The sequence below is a fragment of the Aptenodytes patagonicus genome, chromosome 4 (genome assembly GCF_965638725.1).
Source record: "Aptenodytes patagonicus chromosome 4, bAptPat1.pri.cur, whole genome shotgun sequence".
Taxonomy (NCBI): Eukaryota; Metazoa; Chordata; class Aves; order Sphenisciformes; family Spheniscidae; genus Aptenodytes; species Aptenodytes patagonicus.
The window spans coordinates 52,675,852-52,698,941 of record NC_134952.1 but is presented as its reverse complement, the minus strand read 5'-3'; the positions used below and the strand labels follow the sequence as shown (position 1 = coordinate 52,698,941).

Sequence of the window (23,090 nt, the reverse complement as noted above, 5' to 3'; positions counted from 1 at the left end):
TTATTAAAACTTTTATTAAGTTTTAAGACTTCCATTCTTTTGTCAAATATTGCTGAAAGCAACCAACAAGTTCAAAAATATCTGGTGCAGATTAACATACAAACAATACACCAGGACAGCAGGATAGCAAGTATTGTTTCCACAGGAAATCAGGATAAGCTATTTTCACCGTATTGTGTTTTCCTCCATCCTCCGAGCAACACAATTTACCAAAGGTTTGCAAGCTTCATTTTTGACTTCCAGGACAGAAAACCAGCTTCAAGAGGAACAGAGGAGAACCAACAATATACCAAGGGAGAGGTGCTAAAGGCACTGTAGTTCAAAAACTATTGCATTGCCTGCCTGCTCCATCCTTCTTTCACTTAGCTGTCAACAGTCACTGCTCAGCCTAACAAATACAAGGCCAAACAGGAGCTACAAGCAATAGGTGCGCTTGGCTCCATTGAAGGAAGCAGTACTGTAATACTAGCCGAGGATCTAGACCCATAAGCATACATTTGTAAACAGCTTTTAATTCCTTCATTATTTGTTACTAAAAAAATCTCCACAGATTTCATATAGTTACTGTTTTTACTATCTAAATTAGAAAGAAATAGTGGTTTCTGAAAACCAGTAACAAAAACCTGGGCAACAAAAGGAGTTCAAACTCCTGTATCTTTTTTTTTTTTTTTTTTTTTTTTTTTAACTGGGGGAGTGGGCCATCTTCACTGTCCTTTCAAGCCTTCCTCAAATCCTTGACTTGAAACAGTTGTTCAGTTCCTCACAGTTCCTCACCAATAGCTCTCATGCCTCTCTCAAGCTGTTCTGTGTCATGTCAGGTCTTGTTTTATTTTAACTATACAAACTCTTTATGACAAAGACTTAGTCTATATTTAGAAAATGCTGCATAAAGATACAGTGCTGTGTGTTTTACGATTTCTCTGGTGTTCAACTTCAGCATTTTGGAAGTCACATGCATTGTCCTGGGCAATTGCAAACTAGAAGGAAAAAAGAATCATTAATGCGAGTAGAGAATTGCTTCCTTTATACATACTTTTTTTCCCTTGACTATTTTCAAAGCATATAGAATCACAATAAAATAGCTACACTGTAGGTTCTCAATCAAATTCAAATGAAAGCATGAGAAAACAGAAACTCTAAAATTCTCACACCCTTTTCCAATAGTAACTTCTTGGCTACCTTCTTCAATGAATAGTATCATCCTAAGGCCCTCTTAAACTAAGGCTATAAATAACGTGTGTATTGCTAACATACAGCTTTCAGAAACATCTTGCCCACAACATATTAAACTCCTTAAAACCAGGATGAGTAGTATTTTTTTGTTTTGTTATTTTCTCCCCCCTGGTTATTAAGTATTTAGAGATCTGAGAGTAGATTTTAAAAGCTGTGAACTTGTGTTTGGATTTTACTGTACTAGAGCAAGCAAATGAAATAAATCCTTTTTTCTGAACCATTCACTATTCTGTATCTAGAATGCACCACAGCCTACCTTCTGACTTTCACAAAGAATACTTGTATTTTATATATATGTATGTACGCAGTATTTATCCCAGAAAATTGATCCCTACAGTGTCTAGGGAATATTATGTATCCCTGTAAGCAACTTACAGGATGGGTTAGCTAAAAACTTCATTCAAGTCTTATTAATGCCCTGGTCTTCTTCATCTGCTAACACTCTTAATTTGAAACTATTAGAGGTATAAATTATATGCGTCTCTTGACAAAGAAGATTCAGATGCATAATCAAGTTATTAGGCCTTTAGCTATGCCACATAAGGTGGCTGTTTGCATGCTCTTAGCTCATGTCAAACACTAAATGAAAAAAGTTCAAACTAACTTTTCTGTACATTAAAAATACACACAAGTGTAGCAGAGCTGCAGACCTGACAGTCTAAAACAGCCTTGTAGCTTCTGGTTCTGATTTCTGCCTGTTAAAAGTTTAATCTGTAACAAAACCTATCATTAACAAACAATTGTACATTACTCCCTTATTAAGGGCCATGAGCAAGTACTAAAAACCGGTGTGAAATTTGCTGAGACCTTGCCACAGTCAGCCACCAAAAACATATTTGACCAAGATCAGGATGTTAAGATGAGGGCTTAGAGAGGATATAGATTACCCTGTGGCTAATGTGATGAATCGCTGAATTTCTTCTAACAGACTTTTTGTGGTAGAGTAGAACAAAGGCACGGAGCTAGGAGAACATAACAGCTGATTTTTCTTTCATTCCCCACCACCTCTCCTCTATGTCTTTTTCTTCCCCGTCTCAGCAGATGCCCCAGAGTTTGCTAGCTATAAAATAAAGATTAGCAGATAAAAAGCAGCCATTTGTGGTGTCAACTCTTAACAGCTGACAAACTAATTCCTCTATATTCCTTTTACTTCCTCCTCCTCATCTACTCCATATGCATGTTTTCCGCAACTCTATTCTCAATTTTATTTTAAAACACAGTTTTCCCAAATCTTCTATTCTTCTTTCTACCTTCCCACTATTCATCAACTTCTGAAAACTTAAAATCCAGGCAATCATTTTAACATCCCTGGTCTTTTTAACCTCTGCTCCAGCTGGACTTCCTAAAAACTCTACATGCCTTGTTTCCCACCTGATATTGTGTCCTTGAGTAATTACCATTAGTATAGAATAGCTGCCTATAGGTACAGAACAGTGTATTTTCAGACAGACTGAACTTATTCACGTCAATCATATTTGCAGTGTCTTGACCAGTCTAAAATTCCTATTCTTCTGGACTCTCAACTCACTGTAAGAAAAATTTTGATAACCTAATTTTTAGAAGTGCTAAGAATTTAATGATGTAACAAAAAAACATCAAAACAGTACATGCTCAGTAACTTCTGAAAATCATTCCTTGACAAAAATAAATGCTGTACAAAGCAAACTAACAGACACTAAAATATTATTTAAGGGTATAATCAAGGCTTCATTAAAATCAGTAGCAGTTTTACCACTGGTTTACGGGGCCAACATTTCTCACAGAGTTTATAGCTGCTACATTAAAAAAAAGGGTTCAAAACACTGACAAATTAGGACGCTTGAGTCTTCTACCCACAGTATAATCGCTGCACTAACTATAGCTACAAAACACTAGAGAATTCACACAAAACAAAACCACATTATTTTGCTACTCACAGCCAAGGCAGAGCCTGCCATCACCTTCGCACACCACATTCCTTATACCACATCTACTTTCACGTTGGGAAACAGCAAAACCAAAAGAGCATAGAAGATACCAACATGGCTCTCTCACCCCAGGATCCTTGGCAGCTCATTAATCTCCAACAAAAGGAACGGAGGTGGAGCAATTAGAATGCCTTCACAGACTGCCTCTGGAAGACATACAGGTGTACCTTCACATACTACATGCCTTTTTCCCCAAATAGCCAAGCAGTCACACAAGAAGTGATTATACCACAATGTTTGCACTTCTACATGCATATTGAAACTAACAAACATTTGTGTTACGTGATATCAATTTGTAAATGCCATTTCCTACAGATGCTGCGTGTCCCAACAGTACTTGTTTTAAGTATCAAAAAATATTAAAAATTTTATATGTATTGATATTTATTATCTATAGCTACTTTATCATTTTAAGCAGAACTGATACCTTGCACTCACAGCTGAAGGCACGATCTTGCTCTCAAGGTATTTGAGAGGTCTGTGAATGTGAAAGAATGTACATCGACTTGCAGCATCACTTTACTTTAAATAAATATGGAGAAAGCCACATCATTTTCCCTATCGCCATTTTCTGCCAGTCACCTCCCTTCAGCAACAGAGAGAAAAAATGTTAATATATCATTGGAAGAATCTGCTTACCAAGGCAGTTTATTAATATTTCTGAATACTGCAAATGAAATTAGCTTGTTAGCACTTTCATCCTTTCAATATATAGATTAAGTTCTTATTTAAAGCTTCTGTGTTAACAGCAGAATAAATGTGATTCTTCTTGCACAGACTAAAGTAATAAGTATGGTGACAATTAATAAAGAAAATGAAAGGTGACCTTATTTTCAGCAGGACTGTTATTCTGTTTCCATTGTGCCACAACATGTTCAGTTGGTCATCAAGAATCCAGCCTGCATATTTGAAAGTTATAAAACCTGTTAAAACAGTCACCAAGGCTCCTGTTCAAATCAGTATCAGTTCAGCCACTGGCTTAAACGGCCAAAACTTCTCTGAGAATTGATAGCAAAACTTCTCTCTTCTCCTCTCTCCTCACCAGTCACATAGTAAAAAATGAACACAAAACACTTTAAATAAATGAATAAATAAATAAATGAGCCAGGATAGTTCAGAAATATACCCCCCAGATTGGCACTGCACTAAATATAGCTAGAAGACACTGCAGAATTTGGAACTACTACCTAGTACACAGAACAAAATACAAAGCACAAAATGCTGGTGTATTTGGATACTGGCAGAGGGGGCAGAAGCTGCCATTACCACCTTAGCACAGCACACCCCTCCTACCATGTTCTGGCTGTACCAGGCGACTCCACCTTTCTCAGGGCCTGAGATTTTGCTGGCATGGCTAACAATGACAGGTTCACATCACTGGAAGGTGACATTTGCACAGATGTCATTGTTTCACAGGTTCTGCTTCAAATGACAAGGTTTAGACTACGTCACAAGCAACATAGAGATGAGGAACCTGTTTAATACTTCTATACTCTCACCCAAATCTAAATCTCACTATTATACAAAATCAGTAAATCACTTGAGAGCTGCTATTTTCACATTAAAACATTTGAAGAGATCACATCAAGAGGGCACATCAAAGAAGGAGCAAGAAAGAGGCATGAAAACAAGAGTGAAAGAAGGAAAAACAGAGAAGAAGAAAGCTGGAAACGGACTAGAACCAATCAATATATTTTCAGAAGCAATGGTTTGTACTATAAAAATGTATAGGTAGAAAGTATTTTTTAAAGCTTCCTACCAGTCTGTCACAACTGGTTCTTCACACTGGAAGACAGCTGTGACCCTCAGAAGCATTACTGACTGAGCTGGATCTCAAATTCCTGATATGCTAGAGCATTATAAAAAAATTAAGCAGTATTTCCTTAAATAATGTAAAAGTGTCATTACATTCTAGGAGTGCTGAACTGCTTTCTCTCAAACTTAACAACAAAACAAAATCCAGGAAAAGCTTCTTCTCCTAGACTGAAAAAAAAAAATCCGCTAGTAATTAGTCTTTATAGAGAAAATGCTGCATAACTTTACACCCAAATCCTGCAACTGGATCTGTAAGAAGTTTCCACATCTATGCCAAATTATCAAAAAAAACCTATACTAACACAGTTAAGTCATTAAGATAAGACTGTGGAACTTGGGATGCATATTCCAGTTCAACTGTCTATCCATCACAAATCAGCTGTATGACCTCAACACAACCACTGCTTCAATTTCCCATCTATGAAGAAAATAATCACACATTCGTACCTCAATACTCACAGGAACTTTCATAGCAATAACCAGGGCAAAAAAATAGTACCATCTATAGTCAACTCAGAACATCTGGATACAAAACCATCATCATTCAGGTCTATAATACACCTCAATAGTGTATTTGGGTGGGTTTTTGTCCAGAATTACAAAACACATGCAACAGACTACAGACACATTTTAAAAACTTCTTGCTTTTTCCACATCCAGGACTTTTCTGCTTTTACTTATTGCTTGCCAGTGGTTTCTTTCCCTTGTACCATCGTTGTATTTTATTATAAAAAACAACTATCCTGTACAGGACAGATCACATTTCAGGTAAAAGCAGTAGACTTTGTAAGAAACATTAACATTTTGTTGCCATACAATGGAGAAATTATACTACAGTCTTCAGTCACGGAGTGTGTGAGTTTATCTTAGCTAAGTGATACACACTGCCAGGTAGTGCAGTGAGAACAAGTCGAAAAGCAGTAAGTACAAGTAACCACATGTTTAACTAGCAAACAGCTACTGAGGTTTAATACAATTGCATGTAAAATACATGGCTGCATTTTCCATAATCTCAAAGTTATAGGCCCTTGCTGAAGCATAGGAATATACATGAAATGTTACAAGTACAAATCACACAACACATTTTAAGTGCTTACAAGTTCTGCATTTTACATGCCATCTCACACAGCCAGCACATTCAATAGCTAAAGTCTAATACAAAAGCATATTTAATTTATCAGGGTAACCCAGTTTATCATCATTGCAGAAAACTGCCAAATAAATGCAATAATGAGAGAAAAACCTGATGAAGCTGCATAGTTATTTCTCAGGAAACAAACCCAGCCCCTACTTGCCATTATTTATGTATACGTTTCCTTTTGTTTCCCCCCCCTGTGACGAGCCCCTCCAATTACAGCAAAACCACTCGCAAGGGGAAGACCTGAGGCACTGAATCTTATAACAAGCAGTAACTTCTGCAAGATACAGGATATAGTTCAGTTCTTCCCCCTAACAAGCTGGGAGTTATTCCAAAAATAAAGTATGCACTGCTTATTAATTTGACTTGAAATGTCTATAAGGTTTCTTTTCCATTAATACTTTCACTGACACACAAATGCTATTTCATCTCATGCTCTACTTGTATTAATCAACCTCAGAAAAACAACTGTGCAGCTTTCACTTCTTACCTTGCCTCAAAGGTCTGTAACACCTGGTAAATACACAGCCTCCTTATATTAGGACACCTCCAGAAGTACAGTGAAAACAATCCAGAAACTTAAGCTCTATGAAAATGTCATGTCCTCAGAATGTGCAGGTTGTTATGTTTTTCAAAATCTACCATTATTTTGACAAAATACTTTTCTCAGTGACTTGCACCTGCACAATTCACAACAACATATAAAAAACCATACATTGACCTTATGCAATTCTGACCTTCCAAATACTCCAGATGGGCTAATCCAACAAAGCCATAGAATCTTCCATGAACCTTCATGGAGGAGTGGGAATTTGTCCAGATGGAGAAACATCTCTACACCTCCCTTGCAATTTATGAAACACTCTATGTAGCGAACAAAAACATTGCCAAATTTATTTTGAGTTGTTCAACATCCAGCTATTAACTACAAAGGCTTACGTGAGGCATTAGGCTTGAATCAAGAAGGAGAAATTCAACCACACACAGCTTATGCAGCATGAGAGATCATGCTCGCACACAACCATATGCTTAGATCTGAGGATACAAGATGCTTTTTCAGCATCTTCTGTGATTAATAGTCTTAAATACCAAACGGTATCTCTTGTAACCCTGACATGGTACATACCCTATGTACTGTTCCAGGTCCTCCTTCTGGTACAGCTCCCCATGTCTATCCCCCTACTCAGGCCTGCACCGAGCTCTCCAGAAGGCAGGCCTTCCTCAAGCCAACGTGCACCAGCTATTCCAAAAAGTCCTGCCAGGGACTACAGCCAGGGCTACAGGACTTCACCCTGTGGGCTGACAGACAACTTTCCCACTGAACGAAATTCCCTTACTTAACTGCCACAGAAAGCTGCTGCACTTAGTATCCCTCCAAGCCAAACCAGGGAAGTTCTTCAAACTACAGGGACCATTGCACTCCAGACTCCAAGGGGTAAAGGAACCCCAATTTGCAGAAAGTATCCCTTTTTTGTAAGACACACTTTCAGCAGATCCTGAACAGCCATGTATTACCTTCTCCTGAGACAGTGCTGCCTATTTAGAGGATGTTGCTCTCCACTTGGGATGCTAGAGATAAATAGTAACTTCAGAGTGAAAAGAGTCGTCATCATCATGTCTCTAAGAGGACTTTCTATTTCTAAGGCTAGTTGTTCCTCTAGGTTATTCCAGGTCTGAGTCAGCCCTTTCCATCTCCATTTCTAAGAAAACATTCTTGAAATATTTTTTAGTGTTTCTGCAATAATTCTCTGTCCTACAGCAGCCTCAAAAATCATGGCTAAAGCAAGCCACTGCAGAGATGAACACCAATGCAAAATGATTTTATATACTATTACTACTTCTAGCTAGATAAATACAAATATTGCTATCCTTTATACCAGCTGCATTTGTACTACAGGGACACATACAACGAGGAGTTGTAAAGAGGACAAGAAACCTGCTGAATGATTAGGTGCAATGTCTTTGCTATCTGAGCTTTTCAGGTTCATTAATATTTCACTTTTATATATTCCTAAGCTGCTTTTACAACGTGTTCCTTTCTCTCCTCCTTAAGTATGAGCAAGGAGAATTGTTTGAAGTAACTAGTAGACCTTGCCTCACATCCCCATCTCCATACCCCCTGAGAGTTTAACACTTCAACTGCAATATATACTAGATAGAAGAACACATCTGGCGTAGAAAAGGATAAGAGGAGATTCTGAGTCTCCCTTCTAGTTACATTCAACTATAAAGGTGTGCAATAAGAAAATAAAGCGTACCGCAGTTTCTCTCTATGCCAAGACACTTACTGTTGTCAATCTCAAAGGCAAGACAGAGACATAAAGCTGTGGGGGGTTCCCTTCTCTGTGGAAAAGCAGGACTACCCCATTCCTTTGCAAGACAACTCACAGTAACTTTCTGTTCCTTGCCACAAGTGAAAGATAACCTCTTTCAGCCTGGAGAAGCAACACAAAAACTATCTAGAGGAAACATGGGATTTCCACAAACCTCTTCCATTATAAGCACTACCATCACCATCTGCTCCACCTTTTAAGCATGCCATGCGTTTTTGGAAAACACAGGCAGCATCCTCCAGCTCCTGCCTCCAAATTCCACCCCATGGCAAAGGCCACACACAACCACCAGTGCCCTGGCCCTACCCACTCACATTTCTAAAACCACTTCTCCCTGTCATCCCCACAGGTTAATTGCAGATTGCTTAATAAACACAGAAGAGAAAAAAAAAGAAAGAAGAAACGCCAAAAACACACAAAAAAGGGACCCGATCTTCCTCCCCTTCACCTGCAGTAGTGAGGCCGGAGCTGACTCCCAGAGAGAGGTGCAGCCGCCGCGGCACCGGTTCCCCCCGGTGTGCCCCACGGCAGGCCGGGCCCGGCGGGCCCCACAACGCCCCCAGGCCTCCCCCTCCAGCACCGCGGCCCCGCTGGCGCTGCCTCTGCCCCGGGCCGGTCCCCGGGTGACACCTGCGGGCGCGGAGCCCCTGCCCGCCCCACCACAAAGACGCTAGTGCCGGTGTCCCCCCCGCCAGCCGCTACCCGGCCGCCCTCGCTAATCCCCGCCGCTACCGGAGCGCGGCTCCCAGGGATCAGCGCGGAGCTGCGGCACCAGCAGCCCCGATCCTCCGCCGCCACCGCTGCAGCCGCGCCGCGGGTCGGCGCAGGGCGGCCAGGAGCCGCCGCCCCGCCGGCGGGGAAGGCGAGGCGAGGCCAGGCGAGGGGAGTCGCCCACGCCCCGGAGCGACAACCGCCCGCATCACCTCAGCACCTGAGGGGCGGGAGGCGAGGCGGCCCCCACCGCCGCGCCCCCCCGCCGCCCCGGGGTACCCCGCGGCCTGGGCCGGCTCCCCCTCTCGCCGCGCCGGCAGGCTCAGCCCGGCGGTACCGCCCGGGGGGGGACGCGTTACCTGGCCGGGCTCCTCCGGCGCCCGGGGCTCTCGCCGTCCGCCGGCGGGGGCTGGGGACCCTCCTGGTCCCCTGCGGCGGCGGCGCCGCCGCCCCGCTCGCGCGCTGGCTCGCTGGGTGGGTGGGTGGTTTCCTGCGTCCCCCCGGTGCGGGGTGAATAATCCGTCCGGAGCGGCGGCGCCCCAGTCAGTCAGTCAGTCAGTCAGTCAGTCATGTTGCGGCCAGGCGTGTGCGTGTGCCTGTGTGTGTGTGTGCGCGGCGGGCGGATTGGCGGCGTGTGGGGAGGGAGGCGGCGGGCGGGGGCGGGCCGGGGCGGCGCTTCCGCGCGTGTGCCGGTGCGGTGCGCGTGTGCCCGCGGCGTGTGTGCCCGCGGCGTGTGTGTGTGTGTGTGTGTGTGTGTGTGTGATGAGTGTGTCCGTACGCGTGGCGTGGGTCGTGTGCCTGTCTGCACACGCGTGTCGCGGGGGTTGCTGCGCGTGTCCGTGTCCGCCCGTGCGCCCCCCGCCGCGTTGCCACCTGCCGGCGCTGCCCCCCGCCGCGGCGGGACCGGTGAGGCGGGGGCCGGGGGGGGCCGCACCCCGCCGGGCTCAGCGCCAGCGCGGGGGCGGGCCGGGCGAAGCAGCTTCCCCGGCCTCCTCAGGCGAGAGGCAAACACGCGAGGGGGGGCGAAAGTCCGAGTGTCCCCGGGAGGAATTCGGCCCCGCTCCGGTGTGTTTACACTCACCATCTGCTCAGGGATTTGTATTTATTTTTTCCCCTTTCCCGTAGGGCGGTGGAGCCGTCTGATTTCACTTCCTCATCCTCTTTTCAGATACGTGTTTTGTAATTATTTTCCAGTTGCCCTATCGCCATCCCGGCGCGTTGCCGATCCTAGGAAGGGAACGAGGAAACGGCGTCTAAGAAGTAGTCTCCGGTAGTAGAGACACCAGAGGCAGGTCTCGCCTGCACCAGTGTAAGAGCAGGAATGATTCCCCTGGAATATTGGGTCAGGGCAGAGGTCAATTACGTGGCATTTAAATGTAATGAATTAAGTTCCTTATTCAAGTCAGAAAGAAAAGGTAAGACAGAGGAATAACCATGTTCTCTGCAACTAATACTTAAGGAATATGACTGAGTTTTCATACTGTTTTTTCTTGCCAATTTATGCAGGATCGTTCCTGCATCACATACCAAAGTGAACTATCTTGCCTCAGTAAGGACATCATCTGAGTAAAATGAGAGATGGTTCACGAGTGACAGACTGCAGATATGTGCCCTGTCCCCTCATATTACAAAAAATAACGTGCAAAATTCAATGCACTGAAGAAACACGTTGACTTGGCAGACTTAAGTCTCCATAGGAACAAAGTGTGCTCATCATTCTGTAACATCATTGCTTAGCCTGAAACTGAAGAACCCAAAGAAATTTTAACTATTAGGCTTATGCAGAGAAATGCAGATCAGAATGGAGTCAGAGTTTTGAAGACTTTTGAGTAAAACACATTTCCACAAGATACAGCTACAACTTAACAGCAACAATGAGGTTTGGCTGAAATTCTGAATAAGAATTGTGTGGGAGTGCAGAAGCAGTTGTGTCTGTGTCACGTTTGGTATGAAAGTGCCAGGAAACTGAATGCTTATAAATACATCTTTACAAAAGCTAATCTTTCAAACAAGTGACTTCACCATACCTAATTATATTTAAATATAACTATGTCAATCAGTCTAACATGTTCACGACTGTTCTATGAAACGTAATGACCAAACATAAAGGTGTTTCTGTTTCTTCTTGGGCCAGATAATAAACCTAAAACAGATAAAATGCTCTACAGTCACAAAGGAAAGTTTGGCATACACAGCACACAGTAGTACCACAATGATGCTACATGGAGAGAAACAGATTTTTAGTAACCAGTCATCCACACTTAAAAGGCAAAAAATCTCATGTGACACCACCTCAAGAGTAGATGTTCATTATTGGAAGTACCTACCTTCACAATTTGGGAATTTCAAACAAGAGCGTGCAGTAACCAGATCATTTTACTGAGAGCTCGTTCACAACCCAACAAAGCGTTTAAGCGTGTACTCAACTCTATGTGCATGAGCCATCTCAACGAAGACTAGGGTATTTACCATAACTAAAATTATGAGTCTGCTTAGCCACTTTATTAAGCTCAGAACAGCCTTGAAGTTAGAGGCAGAGGAATCCGTATTTTGCTGAATCGGGGTTCTCCTAAGAGTCTTGCATGATTTTCGAACTCCGTCTCTCACCCTCCTCCTTCTTCCTTGTATTCAGTAGAAGATTCCCGGGGCCTCCCAATGGTTAACTCCGACTCTCCTGCATATTTCTATAAACTCTCCTGCCTGTCGTTGCCCTGAAAGGTGAGCCCCTGTGATTAAGCGGCACTTCCAGACACACTCACAAGTGATGCTTCCAGTGAATCCGGCAAGGCTTTGACAGTGACACAGGCAGACAAACAGCAGCCAGCAGCTAGAGGTTGTACAGAATAATAGCAGCTTTTCCAATACTAAATTGCATTCTAGTGAATTGGGGGGAAAAAAGCCCCAAATATTGTAATAAGCTTAGGCATTGAGCAATAGCTGTTTTGAAGTAGGTTTGCTAACTGAGACCCCAGCAAATAACTATGGGAGCTACAGGAGGAGGAACACTTATGGCCACCACACCCCAGACCTGCCCAAGCACACGTAACCTGATTCTCTTCTCCTACCAGTTTCCTACTGGTATGGCCCCATGACTTTAGCAGAAAGGCTCTCTGTATGACAGGATATTTCACCAAAATCTTCATTAGGTTTTACTAGCACAACAAAGCCTTAAGAGGAAATTCCAGATTCAGAGATGTGCGGATTCACCAGGAACAAGACATACTCATCGACTGAGAAATAAAGGTCCTGAAAGTCACTACAACTGACATGTCTGATTCCCTTGCATCGTCTGTCTGCTTTTTCTATTCCCCCTCAGTTTGTGTTCATTCCTTGTTGCTCGACCAATGATTTCACATGATCCCCCATGCTTGATGCTGCCTCCTTCCTAATAAATGAGGGATGTGGTTTTTTTCACACTTTTATCTCTTTTTTTTCCCCCCACATGTCAGTGTGGATCCACCCCAGGGTAGGCACAGGGGGAGCTGAGGCACATGGGATAAAACCGGTTTCAACAGCCACATCCATCAGGGTTGAGCATGCATCCCTGTGTAACCTTCTTCAAGGCCTCAGCCCTTTGCCAAACAGGCATCTGTATTCCTGAGACAAGTCTTCGGCTCAGAGAATTAAGCGCTAGTCTGCCTTATTCAACAGACCAGACACTCAGTGGTTGTCTGCGTGAGTGACCCTAACTGCATGGAGTTTGGGGCTGGCCATAGCTATAAACAGTTCTTTTGGGGTAAAACAGATTCATCTCTGATTTGTAGGAGCATTTTATGAGCCTCAAAGGAACCGGTTCTGGGAGGACAGCTAAGTATGCCAAGCAGAGACTCACGACCACAGGCTGGGAGAGCAACCTAACCTTGGCACTGGGATACGCCAGGGCACAGTGTCTTGGGAGGTCTGCAGGATGTATGGCTTATGGACCTCACTAAACGTTTTTCTCTATCAATACTATTTGAGCTACATTGGCATTGGGGGCGTTGCTGCTCCACAGCGACCATGAAGCACTCTGGTCAGGTCCTGTTTTACCTTACCATCACAGGAAAGGGCAAAGGAGGCCTCCTGTACCAAATTGCTTCCACACTCCTTTCAAGAAACATCTGTTCAGCGGAACATTGTCACGCTAATCAATATGTATTGGTTTTGTATTGCATACGATCATATCCACTTACACCTTTGGAGCAAAGACTAATCAAGTGACCTTCCACTTACTCTATAGTGCCATGCATGTGCGATGTACTGAATAAATACTGCCACTGAAACCGGTCAGTTGTTAAAAGTAATGAATTTTACCACACTAACACTAAAATCTCAAAGGAGGTTGAAGTCCACTTTAGTTAATTGTAAAAGAATAGTAATCTGAAGCAGTTTTTAAATTAATGTTCATGGGTTTTGTCCCCTCCTTTTAAACAGGCTGTAAATTGATTTATAGTCTCTCTGTCACTGGGCTCCCTCAGTACCAATGGCACAAATGACACCAGTTTTTAGGAAGATAACCACCTTCACTACTGAGGCCAGAAAGAACAATTACAATTAGAAATATAGAATTTCTATTAATTCAAAAACAGAAATGCTCCTTACACTCCCAAAATTTAGTTTACTAAATTGAACAAAGAAAGGTTATTTGACTATCTCTGTAGTGAGATAACTGACATGAATTTACCTTTGATGAGAAATCTCCAGTTTGGCATTAAAAAAGGGTCAATCCCCATGCCCCTGCTTTACTCCTTGTTTAGTCTGTTAAAACAACTCAGTTCATCTATTTTGGCTTTGCTATTTTTTTTTTCAAACAGATTCAAATAGTTAACGCAGATGTTGCTATCATCCATTGCTGGAAATTGTGATGCCAGTGAATGTATAACTGCACCACAGAAGGGCGGCGAAAAGATTTCTCTTTAACAAACCGGCTTTGTGACTACATTTTTTTAGCTAGTCCAGTTTTAAGCACTGTTGATATGCAAGCTTCGCGCTTTACTGTTATTGGTATAATCTCAATAGTAAAAATCTTACCAGCTCTAATATTCATATAAATGAGCTTAGCGGTATAGTTTGTTTACATTTCCATATAGAAATATGCCATAACTGGAGAATGCAGTTTTGTGTAAGTGTAAATGTATTTATTTCAATGTTTCACTGGCAAGACTGTCGCAGTGAAAAATTTAACAGTCCTAACTCAGAAGGATATTTTCCCAGTAAAATCTGTGCACACTGGCTGAGGGTCCAATCCTGCAGTAGCTGAGCAAACTCCCGGTTCTCCATTGTAATCCCTGAAGCTCCACATGGGTACGTAAATCTGAAGGACTCCAGACTTGGGCATTATATTTTTACAAACAGCAGCTAATAAAAACATCCAGTGGCTGCCTTGTGTGTTTGCATGCTTTTTATTTGGACAACAGAAGTCTACATAAAGTCAGTTTTACTTTTCTTTCTGAGCTCTTTCACTTGGAAGATCCCCGTGGCAAAATATTTTGGTTCTCCAGGCTACCAGGGTTTATTTGTTTGTAATTTCTCTGTTCAGCTTTGTAATCTTTGTACTTAAATTGTGGAAATATTTTGGTTTGTCTGGGGATTTTTTAAAGGTTATTTTTATAACATTTACATGTTTGGCAAAATTGAAGTTGACAAGCATTCTTTTCAGCCTTGTTATTTATCCATTGTACAAAATGGCAATAGGAAGGAAACCTGCTGAAAGGGAAAACTGTATTTCTGTTTGAAACAGATTGAGTGTTAGCATTGAAAACATAGTCTGAGGGTGGTATTCTGTACCAGAAAATAGAGGATTAAAAAAGAATAATGTATGCCTCATTTTATCATATCTGTGACTCTAATGCATCATCACAGCAGGAACTTTCCACAGTACCACTGAACCTGGGGGGCTGAGCAAATTCTGCATTTAAGTCTCATTAATTAGGTTTGCCTTAGGCCTAAATAGCGCCTAAAGTTGTTCAGTTAGTATAGAATTATGAAAGTTTTCCTCCTATGTTTAGTAAGCAACAACTTCTCTACTTTGCAGACAAAAGATTACACACGAGACAAAAAAAGGGGTAGACATCATCTGAGATTATGCAGAGGAGTGTAGGATGTCCAAGTGTATGTATTAACACATGGAAATATATAACGTGCACCCATATGCTATGCAGTGTAACATCTAAAAGACCAGTTAATGAAAAGGCTTCCAGCACAGATAGACTAAGAGCCCTGCAGTCCACCATTACAACTGTTACAGGCACTCCATATCACAGGTTTGGCTCAGTACCGGTCGCCCAGGTAGAGCAATGCTAGCTTTCCAGCACTCCCTTCCCAAATTTTCCCCTTCACTTCTGCTGCTGTAGATCTAACTTCTTTCCTGAAATGCCCGTTCTTCATGCGCCCGTCAATCTATACTGTCTCTTACAGAGGAGAAAACACTTGTTTCTCTATTTCTTTAGCTTGGTAAATTAAAAACAAATCTGCTAGTAAGAACATCTAGTTCTTACATTCAAACTTTAAATATTGGTCAAAGAATAAGAATTAATATAAAAACTAGAAGAATATGACATGTATTTTATATTATTCAACTGGCTTGTATTATCTAAAACCAGCATCTTGGCAACACCCAGAAAAATGTATAAGCTCATTCAGTTACTAATGTTCTTCCGTACAGCCTTTCAGTTAGATCTCCAGTAGGAGGAATCTACCTGGAAAAACATACTGGGAATAAATACACAATAACTTTTGAGTACCCTCAATGCGTTATCTCTGTATATCCACTATGTAGCGGTCACACTGGCAAGAATTTGGAAAGCTGTACGTGGATGATCACAAGTGCTTTTTCAGGAAGGCAAAGGATTTGGTCTTTGTATAAAACATCAGCTCCATACTTCCTCAAGCACAGGAAAAAGCACATTAGTGTTTAGATCTTTAGCAGTCACAGAAACAAACCTGTGGTGGACCATGAAAGCCTATGCAACAGTAAAGATGTACCCAAGTAAAAACTAAAGCATTTAGACTAAAGCATTTAGCAGATTGTTTATGGGCTACTACAAAACGGTGCGTCTGAATACTCAGCGAGCTCATCCCTGTGCCCTATCAGAAGCTGTAGCTGGAGAGTGGACGTATGGGACTAAATGAGCTGACAGTCTCGCATTAGAAGCCCCGTGGCTGACCTGGGGTTAGAAGAAAGCTTTCACAGTCTGACCCTGTCGCCTTTTCCACAACACCACCCTTTGTATTTGCTACCGCATGCAATACAGTCTCAGGCAGGTGTGTGTAAATGTGAGGTAGTGGTTTTATAAAGTAGTACTTGCATGGAAATTTCCAAATTTTGTACCAAAGTCTGCAAGAGGTTGGTGCCTTGCATTTCACTTCAGATTGCTATTGCGGCAGGGGCAGGTTCGCTTCATCAGCCATTGCACTGGCTTCTGTGATCATGAGGCTCCAGGAGAGAAGGCATCAAGCCACAAGCTCTCACAATGTGCAATCAAACTGAGATGCAAAGACATGCTAAGATGCATCCATTTTCACATTCATGTCTATTATGCCTAGCTTCATACTTAGTATTTATGGAAGAGAGGGCATTTTCTTTATTCAAATATCTCATTTTAAAGTCAGTTTCCAAAAATATTCTAGTCTCTATTAGAGATGAATAGTCACTGAAACCCATGTTGTGATTCTGATTTAAGTGCAAGGTCTGCTGCTAGTGGCTGGAAATCTAGTCTGCTTAATGAATTTATTGGGCTTTGGCTCACATCCTAAAGGATATTTATTACTCCATTACATACTCTATTATTACACAGTATTATTGTTATGAACATCACAAACACCCATTATGTATAGCTCTATCATAGTCAGTATGAGAAAAAAATCAGCACACTTCCCCAAATATAGAAATGATCAGTGTTGCCTCATGCGCTGAATATTTGAACAGGCTCATATTTTGGCTCAGGTCCCTGAGGCACATATCCCTTCCTAGGGAACACGCATCTGGAAAAGAGGATCTATGGTAACGGGACAAGTCTGGCGTTCAGCAAAAGGCACCAGCTCCCTACTGCTCTTCTCCTGTGGAAGTTTCTTTCCCAGTTGGCGACTGGTTTAAATGACCTGAAGGATGACACCAGAAAGGTCTCTTAACTTCAGTCTGGGTAATTTAATTATTTATGCTATTTGTAGTCACATAAATGTGATAACTGGCATTAAACAGCCAAATTTTCAGTAGTGTGGATTTCAAAAGCATTAGCAAACGCAGCAGCATAGAGGATGCGGGTCGAAAGGTATCAGAAATTTGTGGAGTTCAGCAGTGCCCAAACGTTGCCAAATATATACCCTTCATGACTAAATCAATAAGAAAAACTGTTAAAAACACAAAACTTATTTCACTAATATCTAGTGATAATAATTCACGTTCACAACGTTTCCTGACTTTTATACACCTATTTACTCTTCCCCTGAGTATAATTTTATATTTATCATGATAATCTTTGAATCATATACAGATAATAAATAGGCTCCTTCTGAGATACACGTACAGAGTAGTTGTGAAATAAGCACAGACATTTGTTACCAGCTCTATTTAATGTTCAGAGTTTTTCAGATTACTTTAACGCATCTGTGCCTAGACTGTAGACAATTAAGTGCCATTGGAATGGATGTTAAATAAAAATGGAAAATAAAAACCTGAGTGTTGTAGCAAGTAAAGTGTGCCAGTATGTTAAATATGTGTTCATTAACACACACACACACAAATGCAGTGTGTCTTTCCCTCCCAAGGGCAACAGTAAGTTATGCCTCAACAAGCAGCATGGATTTATGTCCCTAAATGCTTCTCTCTTCAATAAACGTTTGTATACCTGCCATGAAACCTGAGGAATCATATGTCCTTTAGTTAATTCCAAGATATTGAATTAATCTTTGAGAAAAAAAAAATGTATTAGACAATTCTATTCATTAAATGATGATTTTAAAAAACACTAGGGCAAGACAAAATATTTTTTCTATATTGTAGGTATAAGGCATTTTTACACAAACCTGTGGTTTCTTTTCTTTGACCGGATCCTATGTTTGAAGTGATTGTATATAGGATTCTTTCAGGCAGAAATTGTCACTTAGTCTGTGATTTAGCCCAGCAGGATTCCGGTCTTCATTGAAAATTTTGGGGACTAAATAAGTCTGAGAGATTCTGGAGAGTATATAGGAGCTAGGGACCTAAATCCTATTAAAATACTGGAAATTGGATACTGACTCCCACAGACTTCCTCAAATATTCCATCCTAAATGGATGTGCTCTTTAAGACCACACTTTCTTTTGAGTCTATATGAAACATTTCTTTTGTAAAAAGTAGGACCTCTGAAAATACCAACTGATGCCCACAGATTTTATTTAGAAATTATGATTATCATCTGTGTCATAAAAGACCATTAAATTTTAGCCCTTGTAGAAGATACTCAGTGAAAGAGAAAGTGAAAGAGAAAGCTTGCTATGGAAGCTCATAAGCAAATATACATATACTTTGCTAATACTTAAGTGAAGAACACAAACTTGTACCTGCTGAACTTGATGGCAAAGGTCCCAGTAATTTTAATGGGAACAGCACTGGAGTCATATCAGTGGGTGAATTATCTATAACCACAGTACTAAACACATCCCCTATGTAAGGATGATGCTTACATTTAGAGTCCCAAGAGTTTCTCCTTGCCTCTTTGCCAAAAATGGAATTTAGGCCTTCGCTATTAGGAACGGAGCAGGGCTTGGAGCTGTGTATTTTAAAGCATCTATAGCATTAATAGCCAGAACATAAAATCCAGATGGGAGGACGATTACACTCTAACAGCTTTAAAAAGAGAAAGGTAATTACACATATTTGGGGCCTGATCTAATTACTGTTAAAAACACGTTGAGAAAAAAAGCAGTTGTCTGCAGAAAGCACCTGGAGTTACTGAACTGCCATTCCTTAACAATTACTCCCACAGTAGTAGAGGTGGCAATAAAGATGAAATATTAAAATCTGTTCTTCTACAATAATGGTGTTTTAATTAAAAAAGATAGCAAGATATAAAAATGTTTTTTTAAAACTATACATATTCTAAATCTACAAATACGAAGAGCACATCCCTGTGAGCAGAGGCAGGCTTTTATCCAGTTCCAACTTTCACCAGCTAGCTTTTCCACAAAGACACGCTCTCAGAAGCACTAAACAGAACAAATGATTTATTATTTGCAAATGGAGAAATGTGTCTTTAAAAATTACTTAAACTTGCCTTCAAAATGCATGCAGAAATTTCTGAATTATCATTGATAGTATATGCTGTGTTCAAACAAAACTCGTTAGGCTCAACTATCAACACCACTCTGCGTTAGCTTTTAAATAGTGTGAAAAAAGAGGGTGGGAGAAAAAAGGCAGCAGAAGTGCTAATGCAATTGTTTGATGCGTGTATGCGAGAGGCAGAGAGGAGGAGGCAGGCGTTCTGCTATGCAGGCTGCTGGCAATGGGAATTGCTGTGCTTTATACTTCTCCCGCACCCTCTTTAGCGGAAAATAATCACAGCTGTACATAAAAATCATACTGTTGATTTTATGGGTCTAATATTGCTATTACTTACTTCTCCACTGAACAGTCCATTTTTCACGGATCTTTTTTTCTGTCCCTCGCTGTATGCTATAGCCAGTGAAGAGAGGTGTGAATGCATCTGCCCCTGCACCATTCAGTATGGCAGTTTGCCAGCGGAGAGTGACTGACTTCACTTCAAAATGTTTTCCGTTTAATTAGTGTGAAAAAAACCAGCAACCCAATTATCTAAAAGGACCATATGGGTTCTCTTCACAGCAAGGAAAATAATGCCACCGACGTCCTCTAGTGCAGGAATGTCTAGGTAGTTTTATCAGAAGACTGATCAGATATTTAACAGCGTATTCTTAGAATAACAGGTTTGGCTATAAAGCCTTGAGTTTCATGACTGGCCTACTAGGGGGATGCTGTGTTAGAGTTTCAGCCCTTAAAGCCTGGGTTCAATCATTTCCCCTGCAGGAAAGCTTCCTCCCAGCCTGCTGCCTGCACCTTCCCCGTGCCCCTGCGCAGCTTCAGAAACCCTCAGCGAGACATTAGGTAAAACGCTTTAAAGGAATCAGGACTTGAGGGCTAGCAAATAGGTGGGGAAATCTGAAGCGGGTATATCCTCAACACAACACTAATAATAGAAACAATGTCAGGTTTTGCTGCTTCCTTCTTGGCTCCAGCATCCTGTATCTACCAAAATCAATTGGAAAATTACCTTTGACTTCAATGTTGGGTCCACTGCAATCTATTTGCTCCTTGGACTTGATCCAGACTCACTTATTTCAGTTCCACTTATATTAATCTAACTGCGCACGGAAGCTGTTTTTGCAGAACAGTTCCTTTTATTCTAATAAAATGCCTAAAAATACTATTTCTACATGTTGTATATAAACTAGTCCATTGATTTATGATTAAAGTGCATAATTGGAAATGCACACTGAAATGTTTTACTTCTACAAGCCAGAGGCAAAAAAAAAAAAAAAAAATCATTTTCCTTTACAATAGAAAGCCCATTACATCAATAGAATTTTGTGTGTGCACATGTGTAGAAGTTCAGAGTTTTACATGAAATTATCTGGATCTTACTTACCATATTGTGGGAATATGCTCTGACCTACCACAGGGTAAATTTCTGGAAACTCAGATTCTAGTATTTATTCGGCACTTAAAGGGGAGATGATGTTCAAGCACTGGTTGGAAAACTCATTTGTGCCCATTATTGCAGTATTTATAGAAGAAAGCCTCCTGACGCTGATGGTAGAGTAAGATTTTCTTGAGAAAAAAAAAAGGCAGAAGGCCTCCAGGGCCTCACTGTGGTCATGCCAAGGGCCAGATTTGCAGGGAAAAACAAGGGCACCTTTTAGCTTCATTCAGGGACTGCTGCTATCCCTCAGTATTGGGCTGGCTGCTACCATGGCCTGCTTGTAAATATGGTTTTGATGTTGGTATGCGGTTAACTGCATATACAGGGATGCTGCCCAAAGAGCTAGAAAGCTGTTTGAAGGCATGGCAAGTGCCAAAACATCTACTAGTACAGTGAGAGGGTTGAGCCAAGGGGTCAGAGAGTCACATTCAGATCCTCGCTCAACCCAGCTGTCTAACGTTCAGGTAAGCGCAGTAACCTGGAAACTATTTTCTCTTCTTCCCGGTCTACACTGCATAAATAGCCCGGTCTTTTACGTCTGCAGGCAAGTGCAATAACCTATGGAGCCAGCATCCAGTTGTCTCTTTCTCAAGGTACGTTCAGGTAAACACCTCCAGAAGAAGAAACTGAGAGAGACCTCAGCCCTCCAGAGTATCTACTAGCCTGTTTGTCAGGACAGTCCCTCTGAGGAGTAAATCATAGGGATTCATGTTTTTGCGAAACAGGCAGGACAGGAATGTGAACTTGGGCCTCTCACATGCGGCTGCTTTAATCACAAGCCATTGGAAACCGGGCAACGTTGTGCTATGTCCCTCCACCCAGTCCCCACTGGGCAGGAATAATTTAGGTCAGAAGGGATCTCAGGAGGTCGTCTGGTCCAAGCCCTGCTCAAAGCAGGGCCAACTTCGAAGATGTATCCAACTAATGTCACATTTTGAAATAAACTCCCAGAAAAGGGTCACACTTTGGATCCCAAATGAAGGGGTGGGTGGCATGTATGTAAACTCCAGTTCCTTCTTCTAATGTTCACTTCCTAGCTGTTCCAAGCAATATGGGCTTTTCTGGTTTCAGAGGATCCCTTCATCAGACTTTTTTTTTACTTTTTTCCAAAGGAGCCTGGATGCCCAATTTAGGCCTGAATGCTAAATACACATTGAGTGTTGAGACACTTGGGGAAACCCCAAGAAGGTGGCCCTGACCTGCTGAGCACCCTGGCTCCTCTGCAAGCGCTACAGCACTCTGGAGCACCTCTACCATGACAAGTGTTTATCTGCAGACCCTCCAAGATGTCAAATCAGCCCCTGTAAAAGGGAGATTGCCAGATAAAGTAATCAGGCAAAGGACAGACCAGAATCAGTGGCTCTGGCATCAGAGCTCTAACATTGCTTTTACCTCTGGTATACTACTGCAAATAGTAGAGACACCCTACTCAGTTTTTCACGAGGGATTTTATGAAGCACACTGCTCGCTGATTACCGATGTCAGCTATTACAAAAAAAAAACCAAAACAAACTTACAAATCTAAACAGATCTTTACAATGGAAAGTATAGACTGAAACCTCAGCTAAGAGCTACTCTTTTGGAAACAGACTCAAACAAAATCCCATTAGTATGTGAATTATTATTTGAATAAAGAAATTGCAGGACAGAATATGAGTGAAGACGATTGCAATAGAAAAACTATAGGTACAGTAGAAGAAAGTATGACTCAATACCAGTCACCCTAACACATGACAGAGCTTGTGATGTGGTAGAGAGCTGTAGGGGAAAGGCTGTGGACTAACCAGCCTCTTCACAAGCTGACAAAAATTCTGAGGAAAGTAAAAAAAAGAACAAATAAACCCATTTGAACATTAGAATGGTAGCTATGCAGTTAATGAATTACAGTCGGTTAGGACCAAGGGATAGGAAGTTTCTCACTTTCACATAAACATTTTTTTTCCCCCCAGTCGCAGAGCCCAAGCAACACTGAAATGGTCAGTGACCAAGCGTCTGTTATAGCTACAGCTAGACACAGCTTAAACTCCGAGCTGAATCAAACCGTGCTTTATGGCATAACCTTAGATGAGTCGCTTGATCATCTTGTTTCACAACTATTCCACCTGGATGCCTGAAAATCTGAGATGATTTAATCCATAATGCAACTATCAAAAATAACAAGTATTCAAGAGAATTTGATGTGTCTGATCATTACAAACTAATTAATAGGGAAAGCTGGTC

The 23,090-nt window shown here is 41.6% G+C and overlaps 1 protein-coding gene across 7 annotated transcripts in view; it reads right to left on the bottom strand.

The window, feature by feature from the left end:
• CCSER1 (coiled-coil serine rich protein 1) overlaps window positions 1-10,323 on the bottom strand; it is a 755,676-nt gene extending 745,353 nt beyond the window's left edge. For 6 of the 7 annotated variants that reach the window (XM_076336758.1, XM_076336763.1, XM_076336765.1 and 3 more), the window contains exon 1: window positions 9,557-9,753. The gene's annotated coding sequence lies outside the window, so the exon portion shown is untranslated. Of the gene's footprint in view, window positions 1-9,556; window positions 9,754-10,278 lie in introns of those variants that run through there. The other variant, XM_076336760.1, reaches the window with a different exon arrangement.
• Between the last annotated feature and the right edge of the window lie 12,767 nt (window positions 10,324-23,090).